This window comes from Periplaneta americana, chromosome 4 (assembly GCF_040183065.1).
Source record: "Periplaneta americana isolate PAMFEO1 chromosome 4, P.americana_PAMFEO1_priV1, whole genome shotgun sequence".
NCBI classification, from domain to species: domain Eukaryota; kingdom Metazoa; phylum Arthropoda; class Insecta; order Blattodea; family Blattidae; genus Periplaneta; species Periplaneta americana.
Window position 1 is genome coordinate 48,879,724 of NC_091120.1, and position 16,447 is coordinate 48,896,170.

Below are 16,447 nucleotides of genomic sequence, written 5' to 3' on the forward strand. Positions count from 1 at the left end.
CCTTCGAAGAGGTGGAAAAATTCAAATATCTTGGAGCAACAGTAACTAACATAAATGACACTCGGGAGGAAATTAAACGCAGAATAAATATGGGAAATGCCTGTTATTATTCGGTTGAGAAGCTTTTGTCATCTAGTCTTCTGTCAAAAAATCTGAAAGTTAGAATTTATAAAACAGTTATATTACCGGTTGTTCTATATGGGTGTGAATTGGACTCTCACTTTGAGAGAGGAACAGAGATTAAGGGTGTTTGAGAATAAGGTTCCTAGGAAAATATTTGGGGCTAAGAGGGATGAAGTTACAGGAGAATGGAGAAAGTTACACAACACAGAGCTGCACGCATTGTATACTTCAACTGACATAATTAGGAACATTAAATTCAGACGTTTGAGATAGGCAGGATTTGTAGCACGTATGGGCGAATCCAGAACTGCACATAGAGTGTTAGTTGGGAGGCCGGAGGGCAAAAGACCTTTGGGGAGGCCGAGACGTAGATGGGAAGATAATATTAAAATGGATTTGAGGAAGGTGGGATATGATGGTAGGGACTGGATTAATCTTGCTCAGGATAGGGACCAATGGCGGGCTTATGTGAGGGCGGCAATGAACCTCCGGGTTCCTTAAAAGCCAGTAAGTACAAAGAAAATACATTCAGCATGTCTGCACAATAGGAGACAAATTCGATACGAATAGGTTCGATTAACAGGACAGAAATAGAGATATCATCGCTTTATGGGGATTACGTTCCGTGTTTCTATTTCGTTTGTTAGTTTCACGCATAGCCACTTAAAAGAGTTTCCAAGTAGCACTGCTTTGTGGTTCAAACGCGTAGGCTACCTATTACCACGGCTCATAAACTTCATACATCACTTTGAGTGATCAGCTCTATTATCTGTTCAGGATAGAAACACACATCATGTAAATAAATACACACGACCTGGAATTTTACAACTGGTCGTTTGCGGCAACTGAACTCACATGCATTAATAGTACATACTTACATTTAAGACGCACATTAATCATTAACACAAATTGTTGTCATAAAGGATATGTTACAGGAGCTAAATGACAGCTGTGAGCAGTATGGGATGAAGATAAATGCAACACAAGACGAAGATCATGGTTATAGGAAGAAAAATAAAGAAGGTAAACTTGCGAATTCTAGATGAGGCAGTAGAGCAAGTGGACAGCTTCAAATACTTGGGGTGTACTATACGCAGTAACATGAAATGCTGCCAGGGGGTTAAAAGGAGCATCTTCTGCGGACCTCTGGAGAAAGAAGGAAGAGTCTAGTGAAGTGCTTTGTACGGAGTGTGGCATTGTATGGGGGCAGAAACGTGGATGTTACGACGAAGTGAAGAGAAGCGACTAGAAGCATTTGAAATGTGGGTATGAAGAAGAATGGAACGTGTGAAGTGGACAGACAGAATAAGAAATGAAGCTGTGTTGGAAAGAATGGGTGAAGAAAGAATGATGCTGAAACTGATCAGGGAGAGGAAAAGGAATTGGCTGGGTAACTGCCTGAGTAGAAACTGCCTACTGAAGGATGCACTGGAAGGAATGGTGAACGGGAGAAGAGTTCGGGGCAGAAGAAGATATCTGATGATAGACGACATTAAGATATATGGATCATATGAGGAGACAAAGTGGAAGGCAGAAAATAGGAAAGATTGAGAACTGCTGGGTTTACAGTGAAAGACCTGCCCTTGGGCAGAACACTAAATAAATGAATTAAAGCATTATTTATCATTTTAATTATTTATGTGCCTGTCATAACGGCTGATCCAGTATGCTACACCCTTCTCACATGTCGTTTCTCATTTCCTCTTGTTGGGGTTAAATCTATGTTGCATGGTTTGACAGTCGTTTTCAGAGCGTAAAAATTTATACATAAGATTTAACCGCAACCACCTATAAATTATAACACGAACCGCCACTGCAACAGCCCTTGCAATACGTGAATGTGTCTCAGATCATAACCGTTTGTACACGTGCTTTCATTGTCTTAATGAATTAAGGTGTACACCTGAATGATTTTAATTAGGCATTGTCAACACATTGTGTGTAAATTGCTGTTGGATACATGTTTAGTTCAAGACAAGAATTAAGACAAATGTGTCGCTCGTTAGTTTTAAACCCATATAAAAGAACGACATTTTAATTGGACTACTATTGGTCAACATTACAATTAGAAATTCATCAACATGTGGGTTCGGAAACAATTATGTCCTTGTACTGTATTTCAAAAGGAAGTCCAGGGTTACTATGCACTGATACATTATGCATTCTACATGCAAATTAGACCGCAGGTGTTGTGCGATGATCATGATGATGATTATGAAGATGACGACGCCGCCGCCGCCGACAGTTTGCAACTGTGAATCACAGATTATGTGTTTTGACTATAAACTATTAATACGAGATTGGATTCCCAGAAAAGATAGCAGATATTTTGTCTCTCTTCCACAGTCACTGATATTTATGTAATAGAGAAATGAAATCATTCTCTTTTAAGATACAACGCTGGTCATGGTGGTAACGACAGTGATTATGGCGATAATAGTGTAGTGACGACAGTGTGGTGGTGATGGTCATACTGATGGTAGTGGTAATGGTGAAGATTATAATGGTATTGGTGATGATAGTATTGATTATGATGATACTGGTGGCAATGGTGTTGATGACTGATAATATTGATAATGATGGTGCTGATGATTATGATGGTATTGGTGATAATAGTATTGATTATGATGATATTGGTGGCAATGGTGTTGATGACTGATGATATTGATAATGATGGTGCTGATGATTATGATGGTATTGGTGGTGATAATTATATGGTAGTAATGGTAATTGTGCTGATTGTGATAGCAGTGGTGACAATGGTGCTAATGATGATGATAATAATGGTGATGATTATATGAAATTGATGATCATTGTGCTGATGATTTCAGTGTAGTGATGGTAGAACAGCTGTGGATATAATGATGCGACAGTTGTATGCAGTAGGGTCTATACTGCGTCCCATAAAGTCTGACAGGAGAAGTAAAAAATTGCCGGCAGAGGAGGAGAGAAGTATAATAATTGCTATTCAACCAATGGCAGAGGTCTCATTTCACGCTTGTCTTGAAGTTGGGCGGTCTGAAGCGTTCCTGTCAAGACATTATGGAACGAAGTATAGTGGTGATATAATGCCGATGAGTTCTAGTAATGATGGTGGTAGCTGTGGTAAATTATTGCCGATGGTAGTATGGTATGGTGTAGTAGTGATGTGACGGTACGTATTTATTAAATTGGTTATTGAATGACGCTGTATCAACTACGAGGTTAACTTGTGGATGGAGTCGGTGGTAAAAGAGTCCGAGGATTTATTATGAGATCACTTTACATTCGCATTGCAGGTGGAAAAACACAGGAAAAACTCCAATCAATAATCAGATCAAACGAGAAACGAACCCATGCCCGAGGTAGACTCAGATCAATAGGTAAACACAGTAGTCTGAGTTGGCTATGATGGTGGTAACGAAGGTAAATTCGTGTTGATGACGGTTGTACGATGATCATGAGTTATGACAATGGAGTTGTGTTGGCAACGATGAAAACTTTCACAAACAGGTTATGTTTGCGCATTAAATCACTTGTAGTTCCTCCATAAGCTATATTCATAACACATTACAATATATACAAGAAAGGCACAGTGAATCTCTTGGAAGTAAACCAAGTCAAGAAGTGGTTTGATCCAAAGAACAAAACAGTTTAATCATACTAATAGCGAAAACATGAATCATCTCCTTTAAAAGGTTACCGACCCTTGGTCAAGTCAGAATAAGAGCGAAAGTCTTGTATGAACTTGATGATGCAGAAACAGCGGAAAAACGAATTTCCTCCACATACATCATTATTCAGACTTATGGCATTTGCAAAGCCATTATTCGCTCCATCACACTGGCACTGTACCAGCAGCCAGTCGAGAGCATTACAGACACGACTGCAAGAAACAGACCTATTACCATCTCTTCTTCGGCAATAACTCTGGTGAACTTTTTAAGCCTCGGAAGCTGCAAAAAGCAACACGAAATGAGGTCGCGTTCGACGGCAATGAAGTCACGGATAACTATGCAGTTTCAATTATTAATGAACTCTATGAATTGACTTTGTAATGCTTAACTATGCAGCACTAATTTGTTTCAAGAACTAGGGCACTGGAAAAGTTGAATGTGTAACGAAATTTTTACGGAAAAAAAAAGTTGACTGGAAATATTGGCCCCCGCATTCCATTGCAGCTGCAAAAAAACTAAACACGCAAACAGCTCATTCTTTGTTTTTCGTGTCTTCGTTAATATCAACGGTGGTTTCTATTACAGGACACAAGATCAGAGCAGTATCAGCTTTTCAATCGATCATACCTACTTTTATTTTTGTTTTAATCAGGTATTCGTACAGGATGGGAGCCACTAACTGATTTGAATTAGTCGAAGATGTAAATACGCTTACACCTCTTAGCCGTAAATTAATGTTGACAATACTACGAGTATTATCTGTGCATTTCGAACTGGCGCATGGCGGCTCAAGGTCAAGCAATGGACTGCATTCATCAGATGTGCTTACCCCAATCCTGGACCATTCTCCTCAAATAACGTCAGCTGCGACAGCCGGAATTATCTGTGCTTCAGTTCACAGTTTTAAATTCGGTGACTCGTGCGTGGTTTGTACGTTGGTACGTGACCTTGATCCGCCAGTTCGAAATGCACAGATAATAGTTGTTTGGACAAGTTATGCATTTGTATTCTTTTTTGGCGTTGAATAACATTTATCTACTGTACGAGCCTGAGCTAGACACAAAATGAAAGTCACGTTGACGCATAACATCATTAAATGCCAATAATTCAGATAAAAACAAACCTATATGTAAATGAAAGAGCATAGAGAGAGCTTTCTATCCATGCAATTTATTTTATTCCGTAACGAATATTTTACGCATTGTTCCATAATTAATAAAAACAAGCAACAATTTTCGCTCATTCCCCATCTTCATTCGCTTGTCACGCCAAAAGTTGGATCTATTATTTATTGCGAGTGAAATACGTTACGTAAACACTAGCGTTTGAAATCTGTATTTAGATTTTAGCTAGCTTTTATGGTTCAAAAGTTTAAATACAATTTGTTAATAAAGCGTTGTTATATACATTCATGTTTGTATGTTAGCAAGAGTGCTGCCAAACAGAGAAAGTTTAATACAATTTTTCTCGTTTTTGCTTACTTTTCGAGATAAAAATTATTTTATATGAAACATTTCATAGTATCTTTTGGAAAAGCGTTGATTTAATGTCCAATATACTCACTCGGTTTAAGAAATCGGTGCATTATGATTACAATTTATTCAAAAAGAAAAATAGGTTTGTCCTTTAAATGTGTAGAAATTTGAAGGACAAAACTGAAATTCTTCCAATAAATTATTATCATAATACACTGTTCTCTTAAACTGACAGAGCATATTGTGAATTAAATCAATTGCTTTCCCAAAACAAGTTATGAAATGTTTCATATAAAACTTTTTATCTCGAAAAAGAAGAAAAGCCGAAAAAAAAATTGTATTAAACTTATTTGTTTCAAATATATATCAAAGACTAACCCCCTGAAATTAATGACGTTACTTAAGGTTCACTATGTATATAGACACAGTTACTAAACAGTAACTTATAAACTCGGGTTATACTGTTTAATATTTTGGTAGTAATGGAAATCAAAATTCAATTCCGAAATTTCCACTAAATATCTTCTTGTCGGATATTAATGGACAATACAGTACCAAATGAGATACAGACTAAATTAGCCTATTTTGCTTGCAGTGCTGAAATTGAGACTCATCTCGAAGTAACATAAAAAATTTACAAACATTAGGAATAATGAGGAACATTCACAATACACGCGGTTCGAGAAAAAAATATATAAACTGATTTGTTTAGAATTTGCTTTTCCGAAGTTATTATACGGAGCTGAAGATTCGAAGGAGCAAAAATGCGATTGCAAATATACTACAGACCACAATATGAATCATGAAATTAGATGAGAATTAAAATACAGGATAATAAACACAAAAGTAGACGACTGTAGGTAGTAACTGGTCAACTGATATAGATAGAATGATTATAGTATTCCAAAACTGCTGTGTAACTACAAAGCTAAAGGGAAAAAGTACTTCAGGCGTCCGCCTAACATGTAGAGAGAAAGAGAAAGAGCGACAGAAATTTTAAAGCTCATTCTACTACACGGGCTGCTAAAACGCCGCTTTTTGGCCGCTAGCGCCTTTAAACATTCTTCTGCTATTAAGATGGAAACTTTCAATTTCGTTTGCACGAGCGTTTTCACCGCTATCTCTGGTCTTTCAACAGCTACTGGGGAAGTAACGCCTCCGGTGGTGTTGCGACCGATAGCTGTAGGAACGCTAATCAAATCTACAAGAGGCAGAAACATGCGATTGTGTATCGTCCACGTGGGAGTTTCTTTGTATTGTGTGTCTTTGTGGTGTACACAATACAGTATGTCATTAATTTTTTTCGTATACCAATCGTGTTATTCTACATTTGGCAGTGAGAAATTTTTGTCATGGTAGATAATTATTTAAATGCAAAATGTATTATCTCTGGTTATTTTATTTCTCTCTTTCTACCTATCTAGTTTTATCTTAATTATTACAATACCCAGTGAAAGCGAGATGTGAGGAAGTTCGATTCAGTTTTAAAGGAAATAAATTGTTTAAATACAGCAGGAAAAAAATTGTGTTCTTGATATTAAAATACGTTACGCATCCTCTTTTGCTGCTTACCTCACTGTCACAAGTCTTTCAGCTTGAGTAATAATAATACTCATCTTTTCACGATTGTATTAAATTTTGTAATACTTTCACTCACTGAACCAAGTACTTCATCAAATGAAGAAACTGACATTCTATAGAAGTAAAAGAACTCGCCTGGATACATTTTTTGTTTACCGAATATGTGAAAATGTTGAAAGGCAACTAGGTAATGTATGGTAAGTCCACTAACGTCTCTTTTGAAGTGTTTTTTTTTTTCCTTTACGAATATCCTCATCCACAGTAAGTCCCGCAATACACCCGATCTGTAGGGACAGGTGTCTATTTTAAAAGTGTCCTGTTTGCGTGAAATGAACAAAATTTCATAATGCTATAATATTGTACAATATGTAAGATATGGACACTGCGATAGTTGTTTTCTTTACAGTCCGACAAGGTTTAATAAACTAGTGTGAGAAATGTTAACTACCCATATGTGACATAACGCTATATAAAATGAATATGGACTTATATTAATATTACATATTACAAAGATATCAAAGAAAATAGCATTATCATATAGAAACAATGCTTTCTGAACGCCTACCTCGGCTAGCTCGTATATTAATATAACGCAACGTAAAATGAAATATAGGTCGTCTTCCTACAAGATGGAAACAGCAGTTTCAATTCCCTAGTGTCGGAACGGGTAGAGAGCCTCGATTCTTGAAGAAGAAGAAGAAGAAGAAGAAGAAGAAGAAGAAGAAGAAGAAGAAGAAGAAGAAGAAGATCATGGTGACTTCAGAGTTTCAGTTCATTGTTTTAAAACACATTTTATCCATAAGAAATGCAAACTTCCTGTAACCAAAAAAGATCTACAGGTTTCATTCGAGAGGTGGATTATTTTGATCAGTAGTCTTCAAAGGCCTTACGGTTAGACTACTATGCCAGCCGTGGACCGAGGACGATGGATTTTAACGGATGATTCCTTAACGAAGGCTCCTCAGGGAGGGAAGGATAACTGGAATACCTATATCGTAGATTTATGGCAAGCAAAAATGCCGGACATCCTCGCTCACGATGAATTTCGACACTGAATGAAGCCTACAGTTTGCAACTTAAAATATTATTACCACTAGCACTATCTGTACCACTACATAACGACGACGATGATAAAACTTCTAGTCGACGCTCAACGCTGGCAGTAAACCTTAGAAATGCTGTACCGAGAAAATCGTTTACAGCTCTGCAGCACACGAAGTTATATTGAACGTTTCACGCAACCATGAATGAGGGCGTTGAGGTGAGAAAGCTGGTAACAATACAGAACCATATTTCACTAGCACTACATCAAGACAAGACTATTCAGCCGTCGATCGATTTAGCCAAGTTTATGTGACGTTCCTCTTTTTACCTGGAGGGAACAAAAAATAATCAACTCCAGCCAGAGTTATTCGGCAGAAGACTATTTTATTCATGACTCCATTGTGACAACCAAGGGCATGGGACAGGAAGGAAGTTGGGCAGGCAGCTGGTGCTTAGCGAGTTCAACAAATTGTGCCATGCCAGGACGCTCCAGAACGGCTTTCATCATCAAATAAACATGCAGAAGCTCGCATGGTTATAGAAGCCCTCCAAGAAATATTGCCGGCTAGGGAACTGAACACAAACTTGTAACCTGGCTTGATATTGCGCTCCATGTATGTCACGTGTAGCACCAACCCATGGGCATCGCATTGTTTCCTTGTGTTATCTACTTCACGTGGACACATTAAACGTGGGGCTTGAGAGCTGCTTATAACTCAAGACTTGGAGCCTATATTGATTAGCTGCTTCATTTTTTATCGTAATAATTATGTAAATTCTTACAAATGTAATACATTAAAACATTTTATTTGCAGTCAAGTGTAAATGCACTTTTAACGTTTGATATTATCCTTAAGATTATATCGTCGCTTTACAAGCAAAACACATTAAGTAAAAAATAATACTTCTGAGAAAAAAGGCGTATATAATGCACATAATGTATATGTATAAACTTCGAATTGGAAAATGAAACACACTTACCTAAAGAATTTACTAAAAATATTATTTTGAAGTTACTATTAAATACGGGAAAAATTCGTACCGGCACTGGGAATCGAACCCAGGACCTCTCAGCTCTGCGCGCTGAGCGCTCTTACCAACTGAGCCATGCCGGGACACGATCCACGGCGCCGGCCGAACCCCTCTCGTGGATCGTGTCCCGGGATGGCTCAGTTGGTAAGAGCGCTCAGCGCGCACAGCTGAGAGGTCCTGGGTTCGATTCCCGGTGCCGGTACGAATTTTTATCGTATTTAATAGTAATAACACAATAAGACTAATTCATATTAGTCGTGTAATATTCAATGAGGTGGGCGAGACCTCATACATATGAATATTTGATGTAATATTTTGAAGATTCAGTTTTGTCAGAATAAAAATGCCTTTTTCTCAGAAGTAATAATTTGACTTAATGTGTTTTGCTTGTAAGCCGATGATATGATCAGGACTGAAGCTTTCTTTTACACAATATGTTACGAACATTTCTAAGCGGTGCACAGGCAATATGCCAGGAGTTGGTGAATGAACTTGAAACCCGTCAGCCCGATATGTATTGGGGTTACTACATGTTCGCTCAGGGCATCCCCTTCACTCCCAACGAGCTTTCAATCATCTTCGAGTGCGGTGCTTCACGGCAACTCGATGAGAAGAGTGAACGGTATGAACCCTTAGACAAGGATCCAAGTATTCCGATCTTAACCAACTACACAGCTCACAAGGGAAGTGTAATGATCTCGCGTCAAAACATCCCTTCAAACTGCGCACAATGCATGATCCCCACAGCAGGTAGGCAAATGTAAAAAAATAAGCTGCCCATACTAACTACATGGTTACGAAATTAAAGCCTAAATGGAATATTATCGAAAATAAGTAACGCCGGCCTTCAGAAGACAGTCCTTACTCACTTGGCGAAGAGCGTCATCTCCTATGTCACGTGATAGTGTACGGTACGCACCGTTGTTTTTAATGCAATATTCCAAGTAAGTTTTCACGCCCTTACAATTAATAGTACAGACAACTGAAGAGATAATAATTACAGTCCATGAGGATTTACTTGTCTAGTCCTTTTTAGAAAGAGAAAGAATACTCACCATCTCTCTCTACCCTCATTTATGGTGACGGCGGTATGGTCGACACTCCTTCCAGCGACCAGGAGTTAGCAGCGGCGGCACTCTCTTCCTCTTCAAATTCTGACTCCTCTCCGCCAGAAAGTTCCTCGTCCGTGTCCGTGTCGTCCAAATTTATTACGAATCGATCGCTAATTTCGTCTACTAGTCCGTCCTTCTCCCAATAAAATTGTTCGACTTTTTCCACGTGTTCACAGGCCTTTCTCCAATTATCTTCCGTCACTTTTGCAAGAGCGCTCTCAAACAACAATTTCACATCTTTACTTTTGAACGAAATATTACGCTTCGCAACGTCATTTTTAACTTGCCCCCATATTAATTCGATCGCGTTTAAATCACAATGGTATGGTGGCTGTCTCACTACAGTATGGGAGTGCATTGTCGCAATTTGGTCGATTTCGTATGTTTTGAAATTATCTTTTTTAGTTTTTACAAGTTCATATAATACAGGTTTCGTGGATCGTAAATCAAATTCAATGTTATTGTTACGAAGCCAGGACTGCATTTCAGATTTCGGTGTTGATGAAATTGGTGCCTTATTGAGTTCTGTTGAATGATAGGGGGCATTGTCCATTACAATGATGCTATTGAGAGGAATGTTTGGTAATAATTGATTAATGAACCAGTTCTTAAATACAGTGCTGTCCATCTCCTCGTGGTAGTCTTTAGTTGATTTAGATTTGAAAGTTAGAAGCGCGTTTGGAATGAAACCTGTCGAACATCCGGCGTGTAAAATAATAAACCGTTGACCTTTTCCTATTGGGGTTTGAAGTGGGAAGTCAATTTCGTGATCATCGCTTTTCCAAACTTTGCTTTTCGTATGGTTCACATTAACCCAAGTTTCGTCTAGATAAACAACGGCGCGTCCAGTGGCGCGTAATTCTTTCATTTTTCTTAAGAATTTAAATCTCTTTAAAATAACATCTGACCTTTCCATTAAAAATTTTCTGCCTTGAGTATTTTTAACATACCTAAATTTCATTTTTTTAAGAATTTCTCTCAAACTCCATATGCTTCCAGTGAATAAGCTTTCCTTAATTAATGCGTCATTTATATCCTTCAAACTAGGCAAAAAATCAGTCCGATACAAAGAATAAATTACTCGTCTTATAGCGGCGGCAGAAAATGAGTCAATTGCAGTTTTCTGAGGGCTCCTGTTTGGGCGTTTCTTTCCTGGAGTTCGCAGAACACTTCCACTTTCTAGTGCCTCCCTTTGTTTTTTTAAAATCCTGCTAACACTACGAGACGATATACCTGTCGCTGCAGCAGTTCTTTCGATAACACTCGACACAGATATTGTTTGCTTTCCGCGTTTCAGTGCCTCATATTCTTCAGTAAAGAATTTGTGTACATTAATAACCATGTTCATACTGTCCGACTTCAAGGCTTTCCCGCGTTTTCCCATATTGCCTACCATGATTATTAAAAACAAGAGCACAACACACATTACAATGTTTAAGATAACAGGGAAACCATGCAATTCCGAAAACATTTTGTTTAAATTGTGAATTATTGTATATTATATTATATTATATTATATTATATTAAATTGACACAACGAGACACACACTTACTTCACTATTCACTATTCACAAAACACTACTGAATAAATGAACTCGAACAACGCCAAGACGCCACTGAGAGACCCACTAATTGGATTTGCAAAAGTGTGTTCTAGAAGGGCCAAGGGAGAAGGAGGGAAGGGAATTCCAAGAATTCTACAAAAGAAAACCTTTCCCCCCTTACATCTGTTGACAGTCGATAGACAAGGACCGCAGACAAGGATAGTAGAAATCACGCCAACTTAACCCTCATGCACTGTATAATCCTAAGCCACAAACTTTCACAGGACAGCGTATTAAGGGGTTCGGTACAGCTTACAGCAGTAAAATTTTTGGAAATATTCAACATTTTTTTTTTCCTCCATTACTTTATCTTGTACAGTAATAAAAATTGGTATGTGGAAAACACTGTCCTTCTGCTATATGAACAAAATATTTTTACGATTAAAAAAATTTATATATATATTTTCCAAAATGCATAATGATGGTAGTTCACTGTGCAGTAATGAAGCGTTTCCCTCGTAACTCATAAACTTGTTAACTTAATGTTCTTTCTCTTTTATTTTATTGCTGAAACTCATGTTTACAACTACATTCCTTAATAAATAATACATTTTTATTTTGTGTTAGAAGAAGATATTATTTGGCCATTTTTTAAATTACTTTTATTTTTATCAGACAATCTATCAGAGGTAGAGAAGTGATCTTGCACCATATTGTAGATATGACATGCACAAATACACACAAAAAATTTCATCACAGAATCTTGTATAGTTTTTGAGTTATGTGGGAAACGCTTCATCACTGCACAGTGAACTGAATTTTGAAAAAAAAAAATAAATAAAAAATAAATAATTTTTTTTTAATTGTAAAATAATTTTTTTATATAGCAGAAGGACAGTGTTTCACACATACTAACCCCTTGAAAGTTTTTAGAGTCCAATGTTATTAGGTGCAGTTGTACAATTTCTTCAGCATATAAATATACTGCAAAAACTATTTTTATTAAAAGTGTGGCTTTCGACTATCTCACTCTCACCCATTCAATTTTTTTATATGTCTATCTGCTGTAAAGATCTGTACGCGTAATTTGAGGGGAGATTTCAATACAAGTTCACTGCCACTACAACAAAAATAATGGATGTCTGAAGACTGTGAACAATGCAATCACAATGACTTACATTTAAGTGTAATCGTGTTCCTTCTAAAAACTTATTACATGGATGATGACTAAAATATAGGTAAGGTGTAGAGTGTACTTTGTATGTGTTGGCTGTTACAACTAAAACCGTGACATCATCTTGATTCTACTGACTTTCTCGGTGACAAGTTTTTTCATTGCAGTTTAACTCTGAAGCCGAACATTATACATATACAAACAGACTTAGACAAGATCTAGATTCAGAGGATTGTTATTACCCATATCCACTCAATAGTGAAACCTAACATCAACAAATGCACGTGCTGTAATGTCTTGTGATTGGCCGTCTGCCATACTACACCTATCTGTGTAAAAAATATAGTTCGATATCATATTTTATACTTTACCGTCATTTTTTTTTATTTTCAAACAATTCATGTTATACGAGCAAAATAACATCTTTCTTTTAAATAAATATAATTATATTTTAATTTCAAATATATTTGCCATAAGATTGCATAATTCATTATACTGTGAAATGGGTTATGAAATCTTACACGATATGCTTGCTATCCTATTAAGGCTCAATGGAATATTATGGGCTCAGTGCTGAACCTAGCATTTGGGGTGAAAATCGAACAGAAAAACAATTTTTCCTATCTCTAATAGTTATAAATTTCAGTGTGTGTGTCTGTATGTATGTGGACAGCAGACTAAATATAATTCAAATTATGACAGACACATTCTCCAAGTAGCCTATATAGATCCAGAACTACAGGAAAAAGAGACGAGGTCGTGCACAAAAAAAAGCTGGAAGACCAATTCTGAAAACCTTGGGGACGGAACAGTCTTCTAAGACTAAACCTTGGAGGTGTTGATAAATATTACTGTTCATAAAAACGCGAGAGAAATTATCTCAGGATTTCTTTTAGAGTAGGTCTGCTAATAATTGTGTTGCTAAATTGTTTGGAGTAGGCTAGTGGTTAATCAGAAAAAAGATTAAGGTAAAACAGGGTATGATTAAATGAAGTTCTCAGAAGGAAGAAAGACAAGACAGAAAAAGCGAATTACGTATTTTCTTTATTGAAGGGCTCGTTGCAAGATAAAGGTAAATAACGCATTTCTCGAAATCGATAATCACTGCAACTTTGTGTAGGAGGAGTGTGGGTAGGTTCACCGAATATCTTTCATACACAAAACTGGTTCCACTGCACCAATGTTTTTGCAACTGTCACTATATAGCCGATATAACACGGTTGTTAAAAAAATGTGATAAATTCAGAGTTCTATCTTGGTTAAAGTATAAAATAAGATACATAATGAAAGTTGTATACTGATCATATGAGGAGACAGAGAGGAAGGAAGAAAATAGGACTGGAAAATGCTGGGTTTGCAGTGAAAGACCTGCTCCGGGCAGAACACTATGAATGAATGAGAGCTAACGTTCTTGAAGGAGTACGTTATAATTACAGTAACTGTAGACCAATGTTAAAATTATCGAATGAAAATTTAATTTATGCAATTCCTTCAAATTTGGATACAATAACTTCGGACTAATTAAAAAGAAGTGGCATGAAACTGGGGAGAGACGTCGAGAAATGAATTGAAAAACAGGTGCAATACTTATTTCACAATATAATCATTTTAAGAAGATGCAATGTTCTATTTACCTTTTTAACAACATATGCCGAAGATTCGTCAAGAGAACATTAATACCCAACATTCACTATTACTCCCAAAGTTAAATAGGTAACATGTAACAAGTAAGTTTATAGTCACGGAAAGGATTACACGAGCTCTCAGAAATAAAAGTTTAAATTGTTTAGAGCATTTATAAGGATGGTCCCAAGGAAGCAAGTGTATCTGAAGTAATGATGAAGTGCTGATCACATAGCCAAGGTGTCCCATTACTAAAGAAAGTGAGCTGGTTACCATCAATTTGACAGTCGATCGTAGGTTATAGCTAGGGCTAGGATTTTGATGAAATTGCATCTTTTTTCTAGTAAGCCAGAAACAGTTGCTTTAGTATTTATATGTTATGTGATAAACTGAGTGTTTTAAGACATATTTGTTGGGGCATTTTTTTTTTTGCATTTTTTGCCTGTTTCAACTTATACGAGCATCTTTCGTTTTATTCGGTCATTTTTTAGGCATTTTCATTTAATTTTGGTCATAAATCCCCATTATTAATGTAAAATAGTGTTTATTTCCTTTGATATTTTTCTTACATATTTTGCCTATTAATACCCATTATTTTGTATAATATTGTAATCGTTTTTCTACACAAATATTGTCATTTTAACGTAGTACACCCCATGTAATGGATCAGTCCAACCATCCCTTCAGTATAGACTCCTCTATATCTGCTAATTCCGGATAAGAGTGGCCTTGTGGTAGACTACATGGAAACTAAAAGTAAAGTAAATCCATGGCGCTACAGCCCATGAAGGGCCAAGACCGACAAGCCGAATGCTGACCTCACGTCTACATGCCGAAGCAGAGGTGAACGATCATACATGGAAACTACATCAGATAAAATAATTAATTAAAGTGTACTACTTACAAAAAAATATGTAAAATTTAATTTAATTACTAGTCTAAATATTAAGTAGTACAAAACCTCTTTTCCTACTAAGCCAATTATGTAAGATCAATTTTTAGGACATTTTTTTCATGATTTATAGGTCATCAAAATCCTAGCCCTAGTTATAGCTAATGTGCGACAATGAGGAATATCTTCGTTCAGGAAAGCGTTCGCGGTACATTCTCTGGGTTCTTCGACCACTGCCTTCAGCTGCACCGAAAGCAAAGTGCATGAAATTTTTCAAGACTCTCTAAGTTCTAATTTTTCTTGCTAACACTCAGCCGTGACTAAATAACTGGTGCTACACACTGTTTACGTAACTCAGTACTTAATGTATAAGAGTATGACATCACAACGTAATACGTATACCAAATCGGCATTTAGTATCATGATTTGAAAACATAATTCAACTACCGTATTTCATTTGCACATGCTCAGTATTCAGTATCGACCTATGGATATTAAAAAAAAATCAAAACATATTTTGTTTTCATCTCCTCCAACAACCCTAGAAGTTTGAGCATAGAATTTTTTAACACGCTGTATAGTCGCATGGGATAAAAGAGATCATACGAAATTTAATTGCTGCGGGCCTAGCAGATTTATTAAGAGGTCGGAGACGTGCGATAGCCCGTAACTTTTACCTTTCGAGGCCCGTCTAGGGGACCTAATTCACAAAAGCTGCCAAGAAACCTTTCATGGAGCCGGTTTGCGACCCCTGACCTACACGGCTGCGGCAGTGTGGCTGAATGGATTCGTAATGTCTTTTGCAATATGAAAATAAAGTGAAACGCTAGTGCGAAACCTTTCAGTTCATCTTAGGCAAAGCGACTTGACATCCCACCAATACGACCTACATTCACTACACTGTTCCTTTATAAGTACAATTGCACTGTACCAGGTTTTGTGAAAAGTAACTTATTCAGTTTCCCTACCATGGAGTTTAGTTGGTGATAAGTACAGACGGGCACAACTGAAGCAAATTTTGCAACAATATGAACATCTGAAATATCTTCGTTCCTAAACCATTTGTAGCAGGTTTACATGATTATTTACAAAATAAGTAGATTAATGGTTTTGTCTATATTTAATATGCTATCAAATAAAATACAATAAATCTACATAAAAGTCGGTTAAGAGAGAAGTTTTATATGATAT

General features: G+C 36.9%; 1 protein-coding gene and 1 non-coding gene across 6 annotated transcripts in view; both read right to left on the reverse strand.

Moving 5' to 3' along the window:
- The window catches only part of brat (brain tumor), a 718,927-nt gene that overhangs the window by 188,293 nt on the left and 514,187 nt on the right, over nt 1-16,447 (reverse strand). The gene's annotated exons all lie outside the window — the stretch shown is intronic.
- TRNAC-GCA (transfer RNA cysteine (anticodon GCA)) lies at nt 8,919-8,994 on the reverse strand. Its single transcript has one exon. It is a non-coding gene; the product is annotated as a tRNA-Cys (tRNA).